Source organism: Gobius niger (genome assembly GCF_951799975.1).
Source record: "Gobius niger genome assembly, chromosome: 19".
NCBI lineage: Eukaryota > Metazoa > Chordata > Actinopteri > Gobiiformes > Gobiidae > Gobius > Gobius niger.
In genome coordinates, this window is record NC_136870.1 from 17,725,347 (window position 1) to 17,750,764 (window position 25,418).

At 39.7% G+C, this 25,418-nt stretch overlaps 1 protein-coding gene across 8 annotated transcripts in view; it reads left to right on the forward strand.

Annotated features, from left to right (window-relative positions):
- The window catches only part of tanc2b (tetratricopeptide repeat, ankyrin repeat and coiled-coil containing 2b), a 201,369-nt gene that overhangs the window by 5,485 nt on the left and 170,466 nt on the right, over positions 1 to 25,418 (forward strand). For 7 of the 8 annotated variants that reach the window (XM_079577073.1, XM_079577070.1, XM_079577074.1 and 4 more), the window contains exon 2: positions 8,295 to 8,404. The exons of the other annotated variant lie outside the window; for it this stretch is intronic. The gene's annotated coding sequence lies outside the window, so the exon portion shown is untranslated. The remainder of the gene's footprint in view (positions 1 to 8,294; positions 8,405 to 25,418) is intronic. 8 annotated transcript variants of the gene reach the window in all.

Sequence of the window (25,418 nt, forward strand, 5' to 3'; positions counted from 1 at the left end):
CTTTTGACTCGTCAAGCTGTTGTAGAAGTGGGGACTTTCACTTAGTTTGGGGTTATTTTGACTGTACACGACAGCCTACCTCACTCTGTTGGTTAGCACTGACGGTTTCTGGGTTTAGTATAAAAAGCTCCGCATGTAACCATCTGCCTCTTTGTCACAGCCTTCAACAATAACAATGCAGCACCATTTCAGACATTTGCTGTTTGCGCACAGAAAAATCTATGATATTTTGGAAGCCTAAACAAAACAGACAAAAGCTGGAACTGAAGTGGTTTTGTAACTTGTACATGTTGTCGCCTGTCTGAATTTAAAAGAGCCGGATACAGAAAATCACACAGAAACATAGCGATAGATCAAAGCACTGTTTGGCTGCTGGAAACAAGGGGGTGTTATTAGATGTAGCTGAGCCCACTTTTGTTCTATGACAAAACATATGCACCACATCAATACACAAGACCATTATGTTGACTCAAAGTCTGCCACTCACAAAAGATAACAGAAGAATACAACATCGATCCCTTATTGACTCTGGCAGCCTAATGATAATCATTAATCTAATTGTAATTGATTTGCTGGCACTCTTGGTTCACAGCGTTTAGTCTGAAAGCTTTAAAAATGGTGGAAAGCTCTCGGTGCAAATGCACCAGCTGCCTGCAGCTGAGGAAAGTGTTTTCTCATGATTGAGAGTCAGTCTCAGTATAAGCTGCATCATGAGCAGAAAACATCATTTTAGGTTCACATGTGTGCTCTTGAGTGTCACCTGATTTTGGCACTTTACAAAGTACACGTTGTGTTGGTACAGCTCCTTTTATGTTGCTTGTGTCTTGTGTTACAGGACTTTACCTGTAGGCTGATCTGCCAGAACCGCTCAGCTCCACCGTGACACAGATTGGCTTTGCTTGTGTTTCCTTCACTCGGTGGTAAAAGTGTCCTCCTGGGAAACCGCAGATCCCCGTTAGCCTATTAGGCAGCTGCTGCAGCCAGTACCGGCTGCTGCTGCAGATGAATGGCAGAATCAGCCTTGAAGGCTCTGGAGTTTGGAAATAAATTGGTCACAACAACAAACTTCAGGGAGTGACTTGTGTCATACTGCAGCTTGATTCAGTGCATTAGAGCTTCTCTGTTACAGAGGGTCTCAAATGTGTTGAGCCATCTCCCTCTCTTCTGCCATAACATCTGTTGTCACTATTAGCAGATTAGCAAAGACTTTGCCATCAATCATGAGCTGTGCATTTTAACTGTGTGCAGTAATAGGTTCAGCTCGAGACAAATAGGGTTAGCTCTGTGTCAGCCCTAATGCTTTCACTGTGACACTGCTGCTGCCAGGCTTTGTAATGTGATCCCAGTGCAGGCGTGAACATAGGCACAAACACTAGTGCTCTGTCATATCTAAACAGATCCTGTGTCTCCATGTGGTATTCAGACGGCAGTGGGAGATGGGCCTCCGTCATGTAAGCGCTCTAATGGCTTCACGTCATTATAAATGTGGGACTTTTCTGTGCAGTTGGAACACAGTGGACATGTTGTCAAGCGAGTCGCCTACATTGGCTTTGTGTGATCAAAGGGTGTGACTAAGAGAGTAGGAGTGTGGAGAAAAGAGAAGTAATACTGTTTAATCTGTGCTGGACTCTTATCAATGATGGTCTTTGTGCCATAAACGACAACATGCAGCAGTTTATTATGGTTGTACTTATGAGTCACTGCAACATAGAATTGTAAGATTCGGCTTTTCTTATTCTGTTATACTCAGCTTTTTATTTGCTACGTAATTCTGATATCTGCCAACTCTCTCAACGTGCACTAGAAATGTAATGAAGAAAATCTAATAGAAATGCTCTTTGCTCTGTTGCCCGTCACAGTGGAACTAGGTTATACATGTCGGCTATTTTAAGAGTGTAGCCAGACATGCAGCCGGTCACATATGCACATGTAAACTTGGAGCTGGAAAAACTACTATTCTTGCATATCATAAATGAAGCCACTACTCCTGCACTTCTGAAAAAGACAGACAATATTGCATTTTTGTTTAGTGTCTTGGATCTATGTTATTTCCAGGTTTGGGGGTTGACACAAAGGTAACAGACCAAAAACTAGTGTTGTGCATTCTTCAGAAGCTTTTTCATTTAGCCCACATACTCATTCTTGTTACAGCTTTCTCCCTTTAAAGGAAATATTTGTTGCTCATATGTTCTCCATTTGAGATAATTGTACTAGGAAATGGCGTGCGTCAAGTCTGAAACTTAGCGCTCAACGTTGTGTGTTACTTGGTGGTTTTAAACAGCTGTGGGCTTCTTTTGATGGCAGAGGAGCGGTAAAAGTGCCTGACCTCCGCTGTTCGAACTCCATCCTTGTTCAGGCATGAGGGCCCATTGTGTTAGTAGTCTGCACACACAACCTTTTTGACTGAGGCTGTCTAAAAATACTCACCCCTGCCCTGGACTACACACCAAGGGGCAGGGATAAAGAGGAGAATAAGTAAACATGTTACCCCCTCCCCTCACGTGGAGTCAGGAGGTCAACATGGCCGCCTAAATGTGAAAAGGTCATTTATGAAGTTTTGAGTAGTAGTTTTATCTGATCAGGTTTTTTGTGCTTAATATTACTTATTCAGTTAACCTCTTAACCCCCACGTGAACCGAGGACATTTTCTTCAGTTTGGCTTTACGCACATCTAAAAGCGTCTGGAAAAAAGTGTCAAAATAACAAGGATGAAAACGCAAGTAAAAAGTGACAAAAAGGCTCACAAAAAAGTGACGAAAAAAGTGAAGAAGACACGACAGAAAAGCAACGAAAAAAGTGACGAAGACACAACAAAAAAGTGACAAAAAAGCTACAAAAAAGTGACAAATGTGACAAAAACCCGACAGAAAAGCAAGCGTGATGAAAAAAGTGCTGAAAGCCACAAAAAAGAGACAAAAGAGCAACAAAAAAGTGATGAAAACTCGACAGAAAAACAACGAAAAAGCTACAAAAAAGCCACATAGGAGCAACCAAAAAGTGACCAATAAAGCAACCAAAGAGTGACAAAAGTGTGCCAGTAAAGCAACAATAACACAACAAAAAAGTGAGAAAAGAGTGACAAGAACAACAAAAAACCTGACAACAACGCAACAAAAAAGTTAGATCAGTTTTGTAGACCTTAGTTTTCAAATGAGACGTTAACACTGTTGCTCTCCATTCAAGGAGTTTTTAGATTTGGGTAAAGCCAAACTGGAGAATATGTGCTTTAAGGTTTAAGGTGTGAAGTTAAAACTAAATATTTTATGTATGTAATTGTCAATGAAAGTTGTTTTCATCAAAGTTGTTATTGTACATGTTATTGAAGTAGTTGTGCTCTTACTATACTTTTACATCTTGTACTACCTCTTATGTTAACAGCATTTACACTTCTCATAGTAATTTACAATATCTCTTTTGCATCTATCAATATAAAATCTCCATTGCAAACAATAAAATGACACATACTCAACCCACAGTTTAATAGAACCGCTTAAAAGGCACTTCGAAAGCCTATAAAACACAGCGGCCGGTGTTGCCTTAAGTCTGGGGTCAACCTGTTCACCGTAGGAGACAGGAAACTGGTGGGACTGTGTGACCTCCTAATGCTTAATGAGCCTCTAATTGATATCCAGCAGGAAGCGCAGGAGTGATAGTGCAAGTCTATGGAAACTACACTATGGCCACTTGATGCAGTCAGCAGTACACAGGAGGGCCCCGGGCATACATTTTTAACTACGGAGGTAATGACATACAGTGCGCTAATTGGTTTTGACGAGGCTTGTCTTGTGTAAGCACTCAAATATGATGTGCTAGCCGAGTTGTACAGACACTTAGACAGGTAGGCAAGACTCACAATATTAGCTGTGGTACGTTTTACGGTTTAGTCCTTTTTTCTTTTGGACCTTGTGTAATTTAGAGAAGGTGGTACTGGAAAGCTAAATATATTTTTTTAGGTGTCACTTATACCTGTGGTGTGAAAACATTGTTCTAGCATTTGACAGGTAGAAAGACCATTGACCGGACTCTCTATATTTAAAATCCAACATATCTGAAGGGAGGCAAACCTTAATAAGGTTAAGACATGCGTTTCATGTGAGAAGCAATTCCAAACATACATTGTTTAATTGTTTGATTGGTCAAACATTCTCAGAGTGGCAAGAAGAACTAAGTGAATTGTTTACCTTAATGAATTCTTTTCGTTGTCCCTCTGGGGGTAATGCAAGTGTTAATGGGATGATTGGGGGGGCTTTCATCTCCCCCTGGTGTCTGGCCAGAAAACCACAATTGCAACTTCCCTGTCTCCGGGTCGGAGGCACAATGCGCAGTAATACAATCACGAAGAAGAAGCTAACAGGCTAACGACAAAGCTAACTGCGGGCTAGCGCTACTTACACAGTATTTCCAGGCATGTTTGAGGGGAAAAAAATGATCTCCATTGTGTAATTGGATGTACAATATCCCTCTCTCCCTTTGTCTTTTCTGTCAGCGTAGTATTTACTCTCACGGACAATTAATGAGTAATAAACCGCAACATGTTACAACGCCTGTAGTGTCTCTTATGGCCTCTAGGGGCAGGAGTTACTTAGTTCTGCTTTAAATCCAGTGGATTGTGGGTTGTTTATTTGATTTATTTGGTAGGGACAGTGCAAGTTAATGAACAAGCCACACCGGATTGTAGCCTTAGGCCAATTTCCATCCATCGTCCCCCATGCGCACTCTCAAACACACTCTCAAACACACTCTCATTCAACCTGGCCTTTTTTAAAGAATCAATATGTAGGTACCCCATGTTTGCTTTTCCACTAGGGTAACCTTGTATGGCCATGCTTGTGACGTCATTTTGCAACCTGGAAAGACTTTGACATTGAGACTCAGAATCTCGTTTACAGGGGAGATCTTAACCCCTATTGTACGTTTGTTTAGTTTCAGGGGAAACTGGATCATCTAGAGGAAACACATCCACCTTAACCTGGGAAACAAACTCATGAGCTCCTAACTGTGGCAACAATGTCATCCAGCCTACAAAGTTTCTGAAACAATTGAATACATGTCAGAATCTTTGTCAACAGTAAAAAAAACAACAGTATAATATATTGTGTGCTTTACTAAAATGCCTGTATACTGTGATACTAATTGGACCTTCGTATTTGCTCTGTACAGCTCAAACCCCAGCTGAGTTGGTCTTTGTATTTTGCCCAGGGCTGTGTTCGCATGGGCCCCAGTAATGCTTTTTATCAGTTCCCACTCTTGCAAATGATGTAACTGTTATAATGAGGAAGAATTTGGGATGCGGGGTAATCCAGGGCAGAGCTTTCATACCTCTCCTCTCCACATTCTCCTGCTCTGCTCCATGGCTCTATGTATTTCATTCATCTTGATCAGCGGAGAATAAAGATCAAGCTTGTGCCAGAAATAGCTGTGGCCCTAAAAGGGATTTGGGTCCTTTTTAGTCATGCTGCGTGGTGTAGACTGGCAGATGGCGAGTGATTCTGGAGGAAGCATTGTTTAAAGTCAATCTTTATTAATCCACTTTCCCCTGACATGGACAAATAGGCTAAAGCGGGCATTACACGCAGAAGCTTGTAACTCAAGAGGTGAAACTACAATGCGACTCAAATGAAAGTCACATTTTTGTCTCCTGAGTTTAAAAATAGACACGAAAAGATGAGGCGACTGTAAATAAAATCTGGATTGTTGAAAGCAGCTCAAGATAAAATACAAAGTCAATGGATAAGTGTTTTTGTGTGCGAGTCTTATCCAGGCCACCTTGTCTCCCAGTCAATGTATTTAAATTTCAAGGTGTAGCCAAAGGTGAAGTGAAAGTAGGTCCAACATAGGGTCATTTGTGTTCTGCGAAAGCTTATACCAATGTCCTCTGAGAAGGAGACGGAGCTGAAATACCACATATCTAAGCACAGAGCATGATTTTGTTTTCATCTTATTTTTGGCATTTTCTATTAATAACAGAAAGTCCCTGTGGACAAAGATGAAATGCATTGAGATTCGGTTTATGCAGCACATAGAAAGCATGTTTAAAAGACTATGATGACAGTAAGGTGTGTGCAAAAAGAATACTCATAATTGCATGAATGCGTTTCCAATGACATCACACATAGTTCCGGCGGCCATTTTGAATGCCGAAGTAGAATTATGCAGTACTACAACATGTAACAATATCTCTTCTCAGGATGAAAATGAAAGACAACTGATTGACAGTGGTATGTTTATGTTATTGTAATCATTGCTCAAGAAGAAAACATTTAAAAAACGGCCCCAGAGAGTGCACGTTTGTGTGATATAACCAGCAAATGTGGCACAGATGTAGCAGCTCTGTCTGTCGAGCTACAGCAGGATTTACTAAAGATCTGCTTCACTCCTCAGACTAAATTAACACATCAAAGAGGAGACAGAAAACCTTTCTCTGTGATTTTTACAGTTTGTCATGTTAACATAGTCTCAGTCTGAGTCAGTGTTCAAGCTGCTCAAGACTTTGCATGCTACCAGTTAGCAACTGACATCAATCAACTATCAATGGCTTCAACACAATATGAACACTGAGGAAATACTACAGTAACAGCTGAGCTCTGACCTCTGTCACATGTTGTATCCAAGGCTAGATGTTTGGAGTGTGGTTCAGGGCTTTCTCTTGGGGAGGTCAGAGCTGAGCTGTTGAAACTAAATGCTAACCGGTAGCACGCTAACATCTTGAGTAGCTTAAACACTGGTTTCTTGAGCAATGATTACGAGTAAATAAAAATGCCACTGTCAATCAGTTGTCTTTCATTTTCATCCAGAGTAGAGATATTGTTACATATTGTAGTACTGCATAATTCTACTTCAGTATTCAAATGTCCATAACAACAAAAGTCACATGACTGAAAAGCATGTATACTTCTCTCTCTTGCAATGGTAAAGATGTACTGCAGTACCTTCTACAGAGTAAGACAGTCTGATACTGCTCCGTAGAGCTTGGATTTCTTGGTGGGATTAACAGGAACAGAGTAAACCAGTGAGAGAAGCTTGTGTATTTGTTTCCTTCAGCATTACTTCCTAATCCTTTAGTAAATGTTTTCATTTTGACAAAAAGCAGCTTGTTCCTCTTGTCTTTTATACAGTTGCATAGAAGCTAAAAAGTATTGTGGTCACTATTTTGAATGTTTTAGTTTAGTGACTTAAATCAGATGAAGGGTTTGCTGCTGCATCTCTTCAGGCTGCACTGTGATTGGTCCAACCAGAATGCACCGGAGGGAAATCAAAATCCCTACAGACCAATATCAGATTGTCTCACTCTTTCTTGAAGACTGTATATGGAGTATGTGAAGCGGCTAAAAACATAGTTCTCAGGCCTAGTCTCTAATGCTGTTATTTTCTAGTTCATTGGAGGATACCCATTACATTTGGCCTCAATACAGTGGTTTCTTACATCGATAAAGTAAGTGTGAAGTTGCAGATGATTGCAGCTAATCCTATAACTAATAATACTCCTTAATCTGGATCACCTCTATAATATCGCCATTTTTGTCTTTTGACTGGCCCCCTTTACAAAATGTAATTACAACATTTAAGCATAAAAAGCTCTGTCCATTGTATACAAAATGCTGTTCTCTCCACCAGCGATTATATGAATAGCAAAGGTTGCAGTTGTCTTCTGTAATAATCATTGGCTGAGGAGACATCTGGTGTGTCACGGTGACCCCAGTTGCTTCAAGAGACATCTGGACGGTCTTCATAAATGTCTTGAGTGTCTGCGTCTGCCCTCTGCCAGTTTAACTTAACCCCAATCCATTAGCCTCACGCCTCAGCTGGCCTGTTGGTCAAATCTATATATGAGAAACAGTGCCCAGAAATTAGTTGAAGCTATTTAATGTGGTATATTGTGTTTGTGATGCATTGAATTAGGAGAAAAATGAAAGGGCTTAATTACTGTATATGATTTAGAATGTTAAACACCAATTTTCACTTTTTATTCCATCACCCGACTTATACATTTTCGTGACTAATTAAAAACACAATGACATATTTGGTGCAGTGGGTAAATGGTAACATATTATGTCTCGAAATGAATGCAGTTCTCTATGTCCAATCCGCCCCCTCCTTTGAGCCCGACAATGTGCCACTGTTCAGTCCTCTGTGTGACTTTGTATCAACTTGTTTTGCATCATCAAGCATCGTCCACTCTTGGCTCTTCACCTCAGTAATAGTTTGACGTACCCTCAAGCAGTGTGTTTGCAATGCATGAGTTTTTCCTATTAACGATTTGTGCTAAAATCGGCATATTGTGGTTGTATTTCTAGACTTCTGCTGTGAGTCGCTTTTGGACTTGGTCTGGATTTTGGATCGATACAACATGTAGCCCCTCGTGCCCTCGAAGTTGGATTTGTGTACTTTCTGCTTTCTACAAATGGTAAGTTTGTGCTTTTATTGTTTTGCTTTGTCTGTTTTACAAGGATTTGTCACAACACTCAGCCATAACGTGACCGCTGTAAGGTTGAAGTGCATACCACAAATATCTCTGATAACAACATTACGGGGACGGCCCCTAATATTTGTCAGATGGTGGAAAAGGTTATGCTCTCTTGGTGCTCGAAATGGCTTGCGTCCTACTACAGTTTGGTCATGACAGAAGATGTACGTGCTGAGTATTAAGGTTACTTATGTAAACAATTACATCATGCTCCTCCCACACTGTTGCTTTTTATATTGGGAAGGGCTTGTGTTGAGGTTAAATAAAGCAGACTGAAGTACAAGGCTGTGCATGAAAACAAGATAATGCAATAGAAATGTAAAGTTCAGTCATCATTTCATTCGGCCTCCAATTAGACCAAAGCTATGCTGTATTACTCAGTTTTCTACATGCTGTTAATCCCAAGCCACCAGTTATAAATTTAACAAAACATGCCAAACAGGGAAGCACAATGTGAGAAATAATTGCCGATACTCACTAACTATCTTGCCACATGACAACGTTATTGCAATATTAACAAGTCTTAAAGCAGTGCTAAGTAACTCATGGCCCTAGAGGCCGTAAGCGCCACTGTAGGTGTCGCAGCATGTCACATTTTTTACTCATTAATTGACCGTGAGAGTAAATACTACACTGACAGAAAAGACGAAGGGAGAGAGGGATATTGTACATCCAACTACACAATGGAGATAATCTTTTTCACTCAAACTTGGCTGTAAATACTTTTTAAGTGGTGCTAGCCCACAGTTAGCTTTGCCCGTTAGCCTGTTCGGTTCTTCCTTGTGATTCGGGTCGGAGAAGAGAAAGCTGCAAGGGTGGTTTTCAGACCAGAGACACCAAGACCCCCAATCATCCCATCAACAGTTGTATTACCCCCAAAGGGACTACGAAAGGGATATATGAAGGTAAACTTAGTACTGCTTTATAGACTTACCAAAAATATTGTAATACTGGATCAAAACTAAACAACATTTTTAAGTTACCAAGCAATTTTGTTTTAGACTGTGCTTCTAAAAAGGTGCAAGTTTCAGATACAAAAAAGGAATTTTGTGATATATTGTGGCTTCATGCATTAATATCGCGTCCACTTTTGTATAGAGCAAGTGGCTTCTCAAACTGCATAATATTCTCAAAATGGATGTGCATTTGTCATTGTCAAACTTGCAATGATGTAGAACCTCTTTTGAAGATGCTCTACTCTAAAGTTTTATGTGGTGATCCTGAGCAAAAGGTATAATTACAGTTTCCATGTGACGGCTGAAGTTCTCTCTGCATTTAAAAAAAAAAAACTTTTTCAATGCTTATTAAAAAATCACCCTTTTCTGTGATTTGTCTTGTCTTCTCTCGCCAAAAAAAAAAGAGTGAACTGTGTCTTGATCAATGTGTCGTCTCTGGGCCATATGTAATTACTTTGCGACTGGCCACCCGTGAAATTGTTGTTTGGCTCTGAAATGGATCCAATACTGTTTTGAGAGAGATCTGTTTTCAGAGAGAGGCCTTTCTGTTGCCGCCATGATCACAGTGAATATGAGCGGTGGAAGAAAATAGGCCAATAAAACAGTTCACAGGTTCTCTATTACTGTGCTATCCACAAGTGATGTTTCTAGTAGCGCGATATACAGCCTTATCGGGTTGAGAGTGGTGCTGGTGGAGGAACGGACCATGATGCTTTCTTTTGTGGAGAATGCAGCAGCAAGGAAAAGAAATTAATGAGATTTCAGCAACTGACAGCCAATTAGCTACTTGTTAGAGCCTGAATAGAACGCATATAGCAACAGGATGGATGTTTACAGTACAGCATAGCTATTACGCTACACTGTCCGACCCCCCCCAAAAAAAGTAGCCACCGGGATTTCACTAACTGTTATGATCTGGAGTCGCTGCAGTTGGCTAGGTCTTGGTTCAGCAACACCATGAGCCCAAAGAATGAGATCAGCTGACGACCTGAACATCCTGAATGACCAGGTTACTCCATCAATGGATTTCTTCTTCCCCGATGGCACGCGACACATCATTTTCACGCATGGATTATACACTACAGACTACCTGAATAAAGGACTAATTTTGCGCGCTGGTACAGGGAGGACAGTGACATTGCCCGGCTGTGGCCTGTAAGACGCTGTTTGGCAAATGGAGTGGAAGAGCGGTCCCATTAAACCCTTGGCTGTCCTGTGAGAGAAGGGGCTAAGAGCTCTGAACGCCGGCCCCGCGCTCCTGCCAACAAACTGCTGACACACATTTTTTTTTTTTTTGCCCCACTCAAATGACTTCTGACCGCTTGACACCAGGGCTTTTCTTCCTCAGAGACTCACCGGTCGTAAAGCCTTGGCTACACAAAAGCCACACACTCTGCCTGCTGCCGGGAGACTGAGAGGAATTATAATTGTGCTGTGAGGCAGAGGCGCACTTTGAAAGAGGGATATGTGTGGCGCTTGCTTGTTTCAAATGTTAATCAACTGTAAGTAATTGTAATTTTGCACTATAAACAAGGGTTCCAAGCCAGTGTGCCTTTTGCACTACTACCAAGCCTGGACAAAAGATGGGTAAGGAAGAAAGGGCATAAATTGTAAAAACCTTTTCTGGGAGAGAAAGGAGAAAGAGAGGGAGAAGATGCTATGGTCTTTTACAAACAGTGCACATTGCCTATCTGTGGCTTTTGTAGACCGCTATTCTCCTGATCTAAGTGGTACTTTGGTGTTTTGCATATAAGGTGCGTATTTGTTTGCTGTAGCCAGAGCAGGGGGCGAGTGAGAGGAGCAGGGGATGACACTTTAACAGTGTGGCGGCGACAACTCGAGCCAAACTGAACAATTGAGCAAAGTTATTCACAGTCATGGCGATTTGAATGAGATTTTAGCCAAACAGCCCTGATCGGGCGTGCACCATAACCACACAGAGAATAGTGTTTTACGAGGAGATTTATTTAGCCAAATACAATCATAACCACTGATAATGCCTTTATTACTTCTAAAAGTAAAAAAAAATATGTTTTTTTTTTCACATTTTCAAAATTCCAACCAATGTGGCAAAGAGTAGAACCAACTTGGCCACATGATTTAACACTTAGAGGTTAAAGCTGCATTATGCAACTTATTATGCAAAAAAACAAGTTTATATTTGTGTTTATTTGACCTTGTAGTGACCAAGCGCTTGTATGAGTGGTAGGCATGGCACCTTTACTTTCGAGCACGGTGGCCTCTACAATGCTCCAGGATCAATTGTTTTGTAGGTTTTCTGGGGAGAGGGTCCGTCAGCAGTGAAAACTCGAAAAACAATTGATCCTGGAACGTCCTTGAGACCACTGTGATGGAAAGTAAAGGCGCCATGCTGACCACTCATACAGCCGCTGGGTCACTACAAGGTCAAATACACACAAATATCAACTTTATTTTTCCACATAAAAAGTTGTATAATCCTGCTTTAACAAAAGTAGCTCAACTGGGTCAAAAAAAGGACAATTTTGGCAACACTGGACTCAACGATATGCCCCAATACTTTTACATTATTCAGACGCTGAAAAAAATGTCTCCTCTCCAGCTGTTTCCTTCCAAAGACATTTGAATCGGAATAATAATTTAGCAACACAGATTGGTCAAAGTGAACGGCGTTCCCTGCCTAAAGCCAGACACTTGCTCCCAAACATGAATCATTGCTTCAACGCCACAAGTCAGTATTTCTCGACATTTCCGTCCTCGGTTGTGTTACATTCTATGCAGTCACTCTGATTTTGTTCGATGCACGAGAGAGTCCAAAACAACACAGTAGCCTTCTGCCCCGCGGTGAGGATCTGCCAGCTTGTGATTGACACACACTGACTCCTGTGTTGGTCACTGGTGCAAAGATGTAGAAACACGACATGTCTCTGGGCTTGAAAACCTCTTCCCCTGTGCATGCTATTAAAAGTGATGTGTGCCAGCAAACCTCTGGAAATAATGTTTTTCAGCTTACTATAGACATTCTGCGCTTGTACAATACTTTTTTTCATTGTGTGTCTGTCTTGGTTCAGTGCCTTCGACTGTAAAGAGCAGTGGACTGAAGAACTACGCTGCTAACTTTTAAAAATGGTTTCCACTGGGATGCTTTTGTGCTTTTATGGGCACTATTCATGTGTAAATAGACTTTGAGATAGCAAACTTGGGTTTAAAAGGTTATGCGGCACGGGGATTGGCTTCAACATATTACTTCTGCCTTCCATTAAAAAGAAAATCTGAATTTGACAAGGTGTTGCAATAACGCAAACTGCACCAGTGTTGCTTTTTTTTTTTTTTTAGGAACAAGACCACTCTATACCAGTGATCCTAATTCTTCTTATACATTTATTTAGCTAATTTTATGTGCAAACCTTATTATTATATTTACAAAACATTTTTTTCTTTAATTGCAAACAGTGAGACACAAATGTTATACCAACCAACTCTTGTGGTCAGTAGGAAATGGCTGCTCGATATATGAGAAGAAAATTTGATCTGTTTTGAATGTTGCGATAACAATATTTACTAAACTAAAGGAATTGTGTCAAAATCAGTGCCTTAAATGTCATAAAAAAGCACTAAACTGTATTCAAACTAGCATTGAATTGAAATTCCTTGGAAATTATCACGACATTGCTCAACCATTTTTACTGTAAAGGTTCATCGAAAATACCAACATTATGATCTAAAACATATTCAGTTGCAGTTTTGGCTGAAATTTACCACATTTTTTGCTTGTTTTGTCCAATTTGCTTTTATTTGAAAATTTCCACTCTTGTCTGTTTAAAAATATGTACAGATTTCTTTTGTTGTTGTTGCATTTCTGCCCTTAAAAAATATTGTATTTTGTCAGTGAAATGGCATTTGCACATTTTTAAATGCCAGACGTTGAATTTTAGGATTTGTTTATCTCAGTAAGATGGGTGAAGTTAGTAATCGAATTTTTTAAACATTGTGACTGGTTTGTTGCAATATATTGCATCACCTAATACAGCACTGCAACAATTGGGAGACACTAGAGCTGGACGATTTTGGAAAAAAAATAATCACGATTATTTCCCCGTATTGATCGATATTGATTTTCGATTCGATTTAATTTTTCCCATAATAAATTAAGTACATTTTGCTGATTCATGAAATTAGATCCATCTTTTATTCAAATCTCAGCTCAAACAAAAACAAATGCTTTCATCAAGTCTCATTTAACTCACAAAAGTCCTCCATTGTCTCATCCAAACTCCCAAACTATAAGTACTGTTTGTGCCAAAGAAATGGCTGTCGATTATAAAGTCCCATGATGATTATTGAGATTGTCCAAAGTAGAGATTGCGATTCCGATTAAATTTCGATTAATTGCCCAGCCCTAAGAGATACTGCAGAACTGTCTTGGTCATTTCCTGGTCAGTTTCCCAGGACGAACACTGCAGGTGATGTGGTTTTTGGTACTGCTTGCTTTTTCTGTTTAGTATATGAAATTATGCGACAGATTGCTGTATGAATTACTGTCTCATGCTTGGTAAGCTTGCCCCACATATCTAAATAGGCTTCGACTTGCTCCTCCATCCATTGTATTACGTAAACCCTCCATGTCTTACTTCGCACTTTATACGTCCACTGCGTTTCTATAGTCTCCTTTTCCCTGGAGATTTCTCACTGCTTTGACCGATCGCATGTTTGAAGCGGTGATGATGACGGTGATGAGGCTTGTCACGCTGCTCGAGTGGATCCGTAGCAGAGGGTGAGTCCCGGAGTGGGGCGTGTGGGAGGTTCGCCGCTGCCCCGAGCGACTGGAGACGAGCTGTGTCAAAACCAACACAGAGAAAACCCACAGCCGCTTGCTCACGCTCACGCTGACGAGGGGCTGATGAAAACCACTTCACAGTGACGGCACAGAGCGCACGAGTGCACTGAGGCCCTTCAACAAGCATGAGGCGGTTGTGTAAGATCTCTTCATGTACAGTAAATAAGTTGTTTTTCTTGTTTTTATAACAGCTTAAACATATAGTACGGACCATGTAGCTAACGCCAAACAAAGCAGGCATCAAAGTAGGACATTTGTGTACAATAAAGTAGTGACAGTAACAGTTACAGTAATAATTAATATATTATGTTATTATGTCCTCTTAACCCCCGCCTTAACTGTGTGCATTTTCTCCAGTTTGGCTTTACCCAAATCTAAAAGCTAAAAAAAAAAGCATTCAAATAGCGATGAAAACAAGGATGAAAATGCAAAAATGTGACAAAAAGATGCCGGAAAAAAAACAAAAAAACACATCAGACACGTGGCCAAACAGCAACAAAAGAGTGACAAAAAACGTGACAGAAAAGCAACCAAAAATGCGAAAAAAAAAACAAACAAAAACGTGGTGAAAACACAACAAAAAATGTGCCAAAAACATAAGAAACAATTGATAATTTGAAAAAGCCTGACACAAATGTGGCGAAAACACAAGAAAAAAACGTGCTGGAAAAGCAACAAAAACGCGGCAATAACGCAACAAAAAAGTGCCAGAAAAGCAACGAAAAAGTGCCAGAAAAGCAACAAAAAAGCAACAAAAATGTGGCGAAAACACACAAAAAAAAACGTGCCTGAAAAGCAACAAAAATGTGACAAAGACGTGGCGACAGCGTGACAGTTACTATCACATTTGTAGGTCATAGCTTTCAAGTGAGGCGTTACCCTGTTGCTCTCCAGTCGAGAAGCTATTAGATTTGGGTAATGCCGAACTGGAGAAAATGTTCAGTTGGGGGGCTACGAGGTTAAGCCAATATAACATTCATTTATTTTGGCTTGTGCATGTCACACGTGGCCACATTTCCGATCATATGCTGTGTGATCCACTTCTAATCCGCAGCCTTTTAAGGGGATTCTTTCAAGTATTTTCCTGTGGGACGGTGCATGCACAGGTTTGTTCAAACTGAGCCCCTCCCCTCTGATCTCCGCCAGCTCCTGTCGACAGCTGGGCCCTGAACAGCTGCATGGCCCTCCTCCGTTAATCAGTGCGTTTAAAACTGAAAATGAGCTGCCACTGAGCATGCTAGCGCTAGCGGTGCGAACTCTTGTGTTTGTTTGCCTTCTCCAAGTGGGCAACAGATTTTACGATGATCAGCTATTCATGGGTTTCAGTCACATGACTTTGTCCTTTTATGGCCACCATTTGTTGGACTTTTGACCTTTCAAACAATAGGACGTTTTGTTTTGAGTTGTTTATTGCTATGGCGATGGTCCTAATTCTTCATCTCTGGAGACGACTGGACAGGGTGACTTTCCCGTTGTACTAATTCCAAGCCTCTGATTAATGGCGAGGTCTATCTTTGGAAGGCTTGCATGAATAGAACAAGTTAGTTTGTAAAGAGCAAAGATACTTAAACATCGACTTTATTTAACAGTAAATGAGTTGTTTTTCTTGTATATAACAGCTTAAACATATAGTATGGACCATGCAGCGAACCTCAAAACAAAGCATAGGCATCAAAGTAGGACATTTGTGTATAATAAAGTAGTGAAAGTAACAGTCGCAGTAATAATGAATTTATATTGCATTTAACTATTACTATTTACTATTTACTTTTTACTATTAATTAATTACTATTTACTATTAACCTCTTCACTCCTGCCATAACCAAGTGCATTTTCTCCAGTTTGGCTTTACCCAAATCTAAAAGCTTAAAAAAAAATTATTGAAGCAATACTAAATAACTTGTTTACCTTAATAAATCCTTTCCGTAGTCCCTCTGGAGGTAATACAAGTGTTAATGGGATGATTGATGTCTTTCATCTCCCCCTGATGTCTCTGGCCAGAAAACCATGCTTGCAACCTGACTGCCACCGGGTCGAAGGCCCCAATACACACTAATGGAATCACGAAGTAGAAGCTAACAGGCTAACGTGCAAAGCTAATTACAGACGAGCGCCACTTAAACAGAATTTACAGCCAAGTTTCAGTGAAAAAAATGATCTCCATTATGTAATTGGATGTACAATATCCCTCTCTCCCTTTGTCTTTTCTGACAGCGTAGTATTTACTCTCATGGACAATTAAGAAGTAAAAAACTGCAATATGCTACGACACCTGCAGTGGAGCTTATGGCCTCTAGGGGCATGAGTTGCTTAGTTCTGCTTTAAAATAGCGATGAAAACAAGGATGAAAACTCTACAAAATGCGTTTTCATCCTTGGCTGCATCAATTAGGACTTGCATCTTAAAATCTATAAACATTATGTGACTCTGATGGCAAATTGATTGAAGAGATTTGGAATAGGACGTGCGCAGCCAAATGGCAGGACCATTCTGTAGCTTTGTAATAAGATAAATGTATTTGATTCCCTCACTGTAATGGTTATTAGTGTCAACAATACAATATACAATTCTATAAGCACTTGTACTGCAATATTGTCAACAGGCATTCTTTCTTGAGTGTATAATTGGTCAGGCATTACCTTAAATCAATCCACGCTCCAACAAAGCACTAAAGTAAATGGCATCGATGGTGCTGGAGCCAGCATTTGCACCTTTGTTGTTAATTCAGCCTTGACTATGCTGCAATGTAGCGTTATTGTTATGCGTATTCAATATTTTGTTAGATATTGTGCATTATTCAGGCTTTAGAAAATACTTTTGCTCACATTTTCATTATTGGAATTTGATGTTTTATAACTTAATGTCAGTGCATACAAATTGCCTTGACCCTTCCCTTGTTGGGTGAAGCCGAGATAAAAGGTTAAAAAACTTGCTACCAATTAGCAATAACTCGAGTCGTGTTGTTTAGAATGGAATTATATAAAGACACGGTTGAAAGCTTTTAAAACCCAATTTAGCAAAAATGTGGGCCGATTTAAAGGGGACATATCATGTAATGAAAAATGTAATGTTGTTCCCTCATCAAAATGTATCTGGAGTAGTACAACATTTCACTTCTTCACATACTTTTGGGTAATCACGTTTACACCAATGGGCGAGGAACGTGCTTCTCTATGGTCCTTTTGGCGGGGAGCTCAGGGCACAGGGTCTCCCGCCTTTTTGCCCTTTTAAGGAACAGGCTGGGGTAGGAAGAGACAGAGCGGCCATTAAAGTTCACACAGGACTCATGACCTTTTCTATGAATGGGGCTGAATAGGTATTAATCTATCTCTAATTATTATATCTATGGTTTACACAGACAGTCTCCATGAATCATCAATTGTCCCATTCTGAGCAGCTCTCAGTGTCTTCATTACAGTGCGTTTAGCTCAACATTAGCATGCAGTTGCAATGAAACCTTGCATTCCCTGTTTGCCTGTTTCTCATGCCCACTGCTGCCAGCTGAGGGCGCTCCAGGCCAAGTCAAAATCCCAACCTTTCTCCTGAACTGCCTTTTCATTACATTATTTCGAGTTGTAAAGCGTGTAATATCAACGCCCGAAATAACGTCCATAAGCCACATAGATGCTGGTCATGTCCACTTTAATAACATTCGCTTCTAACAAATGTCAGAATTGCAAAGAATCTGTAGGAATTTAGTTTTACATTTGTATTCCACATAGGCCACATCCTTTTCAGCGTGTCCTTTTGAGCCCCGTCTCCCTCTCCTTCTCACTTCTCTTATGCATAGTTTATATTCACAGTAGCCGGTGTGTGTTAAGCTGATATATTCCATCTCCAGAGGGCAATAGAGTCTCACCTTTGTGTTTTGCTGATGCGGTGCGAGGCGTGGCGGAGGTTGTTAATGTGGCCTGACGAACAGCGCACTCATCTGACGGCGCATGACCTTCAGGTGGAGAACCTCGGCACATGGACCTGCCCTTGGCTCTACAGTGCACTGTGACACAGCTAAATGGGCGTTATACATCACTGTGAATCTGTGCGGGGGCTGCGTGTGTGAATGTGGCAGAGGGGTCAGTGATGATCTGATGCAGGTTGGGATTTCAACCTCGGCTAAGGCATTGGCTTATATATTTGTTAGGCCAGGGTTAGGTTTTTTTTCTACAGATTATCTGCTACTTAATATGTTCTATGTATGTTCTTGTGTATTCCACCCATTACAAGCTTTGCACCAGTTTGTTAACATGGGAAGTTTCTGCTTATCTGAGTAGCCAAAGATGAGATTTACATTCATTTCAGCCTGGACAGCCTTGGACGGACAAAAACTGCATAAGGGAAGCTGTATGTGTCTTATTTAGTGCTCAGACTCCGGCAGAAGATATTGATTGGAAGATATATATGCACAGGCACGATGAATGGGCATTGTAGATGTCTTTCCTCCAGGGGCTGGAAACTGGTGATGGTAGATAATGAGGCCTGACGTGAAGATGAGATCAGGCCAGGTGGAGATGGTTCGCAGCCTGGGTGCTGGGTAGTAGAGGAGGAGGCTTAAGGTCCAAGGCGATCATTGGTTGTGGCTGGAGAAGGTTCGGCTGTAGATGAGGTGATGATTGGATGATGGACGGTGACACCGCATATAGTTCATCCTTTATTTTAGTTAGTCTTTTGGTGTCTAAGGCTGGGAACCTTATATACGATACCAGTCTGGTATTGAAAAAAAAAAAAAAACGGTTTAGGTTCTACTGGTATCGAAAAAAATAAAAGTATTGAAAGCAGGAAACCGAAAAGAAATTTAGGATGTTTATATACGTATTCACGTTTTGATGCTGTTGGTCATAAAAATTGAAAAGACAAAAGAAGTGAAACACAAGTTGAAAAAAAATGTTAAATGTTAGAAAAAATTGGGGAAAAACAAGTGTGGAAAATGTGGGAACATTTTTGGGATTTTTTTTTTTTTTAATCTAGGAAAAAAATTGGGGAAAATTTGGGGAAAAATATGACAAAATTGAGAAAAAAATTGGGGAAAAACACAACTTTTTTTTTTTTATTGGGAAATTTAGGGAAAAAGATTGAAAAAAAACATTTTTTAATAAAAAAAATGTTAAAAATGGCAGGGGAAAAATAAGAAACACTTGGAAAGTGTTTTTTTCCCCTGCCATTTTGTTGTTAAGGAAGTTTCTTGGTTGTTTCACCTCAAACAAATGCAAAAGAAATGAAATGTAAGGAAAAGGAATAAATTGACATTATTAATCTGTTTCATGATTCTATATGACAAATAATTTCGTATAGGTATCAACAAAAGTATCGTTCAGGTATCGGTTTGGATAACCAAGTATCGTTATGGAAAACATTTAATAGTACCCAGCCCTATTGATGTCTAGTGAGAATTAGAAATATGTTTGTTTATCACTGGCATGTGTTCTTTTTCAATTTTGCTCTTTTAACACATCAACGTCTAACCTGGAATGACCCTCAATGTTACTTGAACAATAATCGACAAAGATGTTTTGGTGGAGATAACAATTTTAAACCGTCTTTGAGCCCCTTCAATATGAAAGCGCTATAGAAATGTAATAAATGTATGTATTCGAGCAAAGTGTTGGGTTTGGCACATAGCGATCAGCGGCAATCCCATTAAAAATGCATCGTTTTTGTCGGGGAGACGTAAACACAGACTGAATAAATATGTGCGGCGCAGAGTAATCCTCGTTAATTTTCTCAACAGAAGCTGCGATTAGACTTCTGCTTTAGTCCTAACAACACAAGACCAATTATTGCAATTGTAATGACAGCAAAAAAAATCAAACTCATTAAATCAAATCAGCTTTCAAGCCACAGAAAAGCAATTTTTGCCAGAGCGAAATTTATGTTTTTGTTGATAATTGATTGCTTTGAATTTTTCGTCTTTCCAATTTGAAACTTTTTAAGTGCAAATTGGTGTTGACTGATGTGTTAGTAGCTGGATTTGGGAAAAAAGTTCTTTGTGGTTGCCAAAGGGCCATCACAAGTTAGTGGTTTGCTGGTGTGATAATTGTCTCAGCTCTTCCTAGGGTCTTTCAATCAAACAATACGTCTCCTTTGACAGCAATCTGGTTGTGGGCTAGATCAGTAAAAAAGCGAGTAATTTAAGATGTTTTTTTTTTTTCTCTCCGTCGTTCTTTCTTTCCGCCCACATTGCCTGCAAGTCTTAGATCGTCTTCCAAGAACCCGATTGGTGTAGCCGTAAATAGCAAGCCTGGAGGTATCATTGCCCCTGTGAACCGCGTCTAATGTGGTCTTTTCATTGTTAAAGATAGTGGGAGACTACGACTGCTGCTAAATAAAGAGCATTTGTCAGGGAAAGTAAAAAGCGAAGATTAAAAGGCATGCGAGCTTTCCTGCAATGATTAAGCAGTTAAATATCTCTTTTTCAGACGGCACGACTGAACAAAACATGCATTTAAGTACTGTAGTAAATCATTTGCATGCTAAAGGCGTGCGGGCTTCCAGTAGCAACTGTCTACAAAGTGAAGAAGATGAAAGATTAGCGAGACGTAGCTAATTCGCTGTGGACAAAGCTTTCCATCATGGAGTGTTGGGAGACTAAAATATGCATTATTTAGATTCATCAGTCTCTTCAGTGAAAGCTAAGACTGTTACTGAACAACAGGCCGACAAACATAATAGAAAAAATGAATAAAGGAAAAAGTTGTATTAGGAAATAAAATTCATAACTCAACTTGACACTCTTGATTAGGGAGGGATGCACTGATCTGATGCTGGTATTGGATATTGGAGCCGATATTGGAAAGAATCTGATATCGGGTATAGGCTACAAATATATGATACTGAACCAATACTAGTTTTGGCTCTCGACGCCTTAAAAACCCAACTTTTACCACCTAAATCTAAGTGTATATGGACATGCTGAATATCATTGTAAAGCTAAGAACCAGGGGAATTCAATCGCTAAGTTAGTATTTACCTATTTTAGATCGCTGCAAAATAGTGCGGTTAGCAATAGTATGCTAAAGCTAGCGGGAGCATGCTAATGCTAGTGAAAACTAATCAAGTCTGGGTAATCAACAATGATAGAAATACCTAAAGTAGCCTAATAAAATAAAATAGCCACTGCTGAAGCCAAGTATTTGTATTTTAGTTTAAGGAATAACTAATGTAGCATAGGCTATTTGTAATGATCACTTCATGTAAGTTGTTTATAATAATGTAACCTAAAGTCATCTACCCAAGGAGTGTAGAAAAGTCATCTTTGTTGAATGTTTGCCCAAGAGTTTATCAATAGATATACTTGATAACTGATCTGCAACATGACAATAAAATATTGATTTATTGATCTTCCAATATAGAAGAGTCCATTCAATTTTAGGGCTGCAACAAACGATTATTTTGTCATCGATTAATCTATTGAATATTTTTACGATTAATCGATTAATCGCTTGGCTGTGAATGGTGTAGGAAAATTGGATAATTAAAAAAAAAAAAAATCACATAAAGCTAAAGTGGCGCTGCTTGAGGACATGTTGATGGAGGAAACTTAAAGTAAATGTTTGTTGGAGGCTCTTGGCACTAATTCTGCTTCTGATTGGATGAGACACAGACGGATATTTATGAAATTTACAATGTACAAAACACTACAAACCCTTACTATGAAAAACAAAGTAGGTTTTCATAAAAAATACTACACTTTCATGTCATTTTCTCTCTATTTGAGTCTGTGTGAACCAGAAAACGATTAATAGATTACTAAAATATTTCAATAATCGATTAGTCGGCGATTAATCGATTAGTTGTTTCAGCCCTATTCAATTTCACTTCCACTTTTAAGAAAGTCTCTTGGTATCGGTAAATATCGGATATCGGCAGATAATCAAACCCCAGTGTCGGTATTGGTAGCAAAAAAGCTGAATCGGTGCATCTCTACTCTCGATAAGATAGTATATTTATATCTAAACAGGGATGGAACTAATACTAGTACAGTTAGACCTGATTTTACTCCAGTGCTAAAAGCATCTCATTATGGATTACCTTTTGACGTACTTATTATCGTCTTTTTCATCCATCTCCTGGTCTGTGGTGATACACAAATACGTTTATCGATTTGTAATGTTCTTGTGGTTTTGAAACCGTAGCCAGCCCCTATGTTTCTAATGACTCTACGCCTTTACTGTCGGCCTGGGGGCTCCTGGTGGGAATTCTGTTCGTCCCGGCTGCTATTTGTAGCTGGAATTATTAGAAATGTCACGACTTGGCACAGATGAGAGACCGTTGAGGGCAATTCGTGTAAGCTGTAAGATATAATTATAATTTTACCATGCAATGTACAGCACATGGTCACAGTATACTGACTCGGGAAAGTATAAAAACAAGTAGTGATCTGACTTTGCTACATTTGGGTATTTTTTACATTTTAGAGAGGCTGTAGAGATAAACATGATTTTTAGCTGGAAAGAGATAACAGGGCTGTAATATTCTTCTTGAAAGAAGCCACAGTGGATTTTACAAATACCTCTTTCATCCGGCTGAGATTCACACCTTTTTGCCAAAGTCAGCCTAGAACAAAAACTTAAAAATATGCAACAGTTCAGTTTTATTCATGATTCTCCTCATTTATTTCCGTTCTTTAATCCTGGGACATGCTGTGTTGAAATTAGTTAGTAAAATATGGCAGTAATATTGTTAGCGCATTATTTAATTTTTCTCCAATATTGCAGCCTTGGAAACAAAGCTTGTCCCTAGATTTTTTTTCTTCCTCCTTTTACTTGGAAAAATTTCAGCCTCTCTGCAGAGTCGCCCAAGGCAAAGCCGTCTGCTGCTCTATCTGCCTCTGCTGCTCTGAGAAACACGTTTACAACAGGCCTTCAGCCGAGTCTGGTCTGGCATTTTAATGCATCAGTTAAACTCACATGCACTCACCAACAGGAGACGGGAGGGTCTTCGTTCACTGGCCCTTCTGTGCATCCCTTAACTGGCTAAATCAACCCATTTGTCCTGAGTCTGAGGACTGTTTCTGTTAGATGGATGGAGCTAAGGGTGAAGCAGTTGATGCATTAAAAAAAAAAAAATTAAAAGTGAAAAAAATTGGGAACATTTTGGGGATTTTTTTTATTATTATTTGGAAAGAAATGTGGAATGAAAAAGGTGGAAAATTTGGAGCAAAATTGGGAAAAAAAAATATGGAAAAAAATATGACAAAATTGGGGAAGCAATTGGGAAAGTTGGGGAAAAACATGTAAACAAATAAAAAAAAAAAGTAAAAATTTAGGGAAATTTAGGGAAGATTGGAAAAAATATATGGAAAATTGGAAAAAAAAATAAGTGTTGGTGTTAAAGGGACGATAGGGAGTTAAAAAAAAAAAAAAAAAAAGTATTTTCCTCCCCCTACATGTTCCAGCCATGTCCTAATGTGTAGAATGAGACCAGACCTGTTCACCACAACTGCCTCTAAAATCCTGCACTGTCACTTAAAAAGGTGCCTCTTCGGGCCCTTTAAGTAAGTTTCTTGGTTTTTTGACCTCAAACAAATGATACAAATGCAAAATAAATTAAATGTGAGGAAAAGGAATTAATTAACATTATTCATATAGGTATTGAAAAAAGTATCGTTCAGGTATCGGTGTCGAAAACCAAGTATTGTTATCAAAAACATTTAACAGCACCCAGCCCTATTGATGTCTAAGTGAGAATTAGAAACATGTTTGTTATCGCTGGCATGTGTTCTTTTTACATTTTGCTCTTTTAACATATCAACATATCAACATATAACCTGGAATGACCCTCAATGTTACTTGAACAATAATCGACCAAGATGTTTTGGTGGAGATAACCATTTTAAACCGTCTTTGAGCCCCTTAAATATGAAAGCGCTATAGAAGTGTAATAAATATTTGTATTTGCTTTTCCCTGTGTTACTTAAAACTTCTTCATAAACCACTTATCCAGTTGAACACAATAATTATAATCTTACAAACGCCAAGGTAAACCAAAGAATCCATCCTCACCTGGACGAAATGCCCACTATTTAGGGAGTCCTCAGTGTTAGGAAGGGCATCTTTTGCAGACCAAAATGAACAACTGCCTTTGCAGAAGTGAATCATTTTCTCTTGTGACTCATGAGCCCTCAAGGTAAAGCTGAGGGAAAAGTGATTAACAGTGTGATTGATGCATCCTATTACGGACAGTTTTGTGCCAAACATAATCGACATTTTCCGACACTATTAAACCTTCAAAAATGTACTGAAGCAATTATTAATATCCGTGTGTGCATTTATCAAATACCCGAAGGTCCTAGTCATATGCGAGAGATTTTAATTTCAGTCCATGCCCTGACCAGAGCTGCACTGCCTGGTTTCATAATGCCGCCATCTCCATGCAAATGCGCCGCTCCTGCCAGTGTTGATTACCTGCCGCTCGGCGTCATCTTCCCAATGACCTTCCGCTCCTCATGTCACGACTTTATTTGCCCCTTTAAGCCGCCTGTCAAACATCGCGGCGCTCTCGCTCTCATCTGTTTGTGCGAATGAGGCGCATACCAAACAGGGGGGCCATTTTTAATCCAGGCTTGATTTTGTGTGCAATGCAGCGAGGGAGATGATGGACGTGCCGATGCGGTTTGTCAGTAAACAGATGAGAGGCAGTTATTTGGATTAGCTGAATGATTTATAGTTTTATTAGAGAAAATCTGTGCCGCGTTGACTGTGTTTGTGAATACAGGGTGGGTGTAGTTTTCTGGATGGCCAGCAGGGGTAGCAGTGAGGTCTCAAATGAACAGGCTCATAGAGGAGGGGATGCTGGGTGTGCAGACAAGTGGATTCTGCAAGCTCTGTTCCAGCACAATGTCCACTCATGTGTCTAGACTTATCCCTTTGCTGGTTTTATTTCTATTATTTAAAGGAATGGGGAGTAACTATCGTGCTTTTAGGTGGCACTTTTTAAGGAACTTTTAATTCATAAGGAGAAAGCTTGAACACAGTTACATTTCGAAAATTGTGTAGGTTTGTGTTTCTATCCTCACAAGGCTGCACCGTATCATGATTTGCTGCAGTGAAATCTACCAAACAGTGATTTGGCAGATAATTTTCCCCAGATGCCCTTCCCTGTCGTAACCATCCTCATTAGGAGTTGCCAAGGGTAAGTGTCTTTTACTCACATGGTGAATAAAAGATTTAGTGTTTACTTTCTTTTT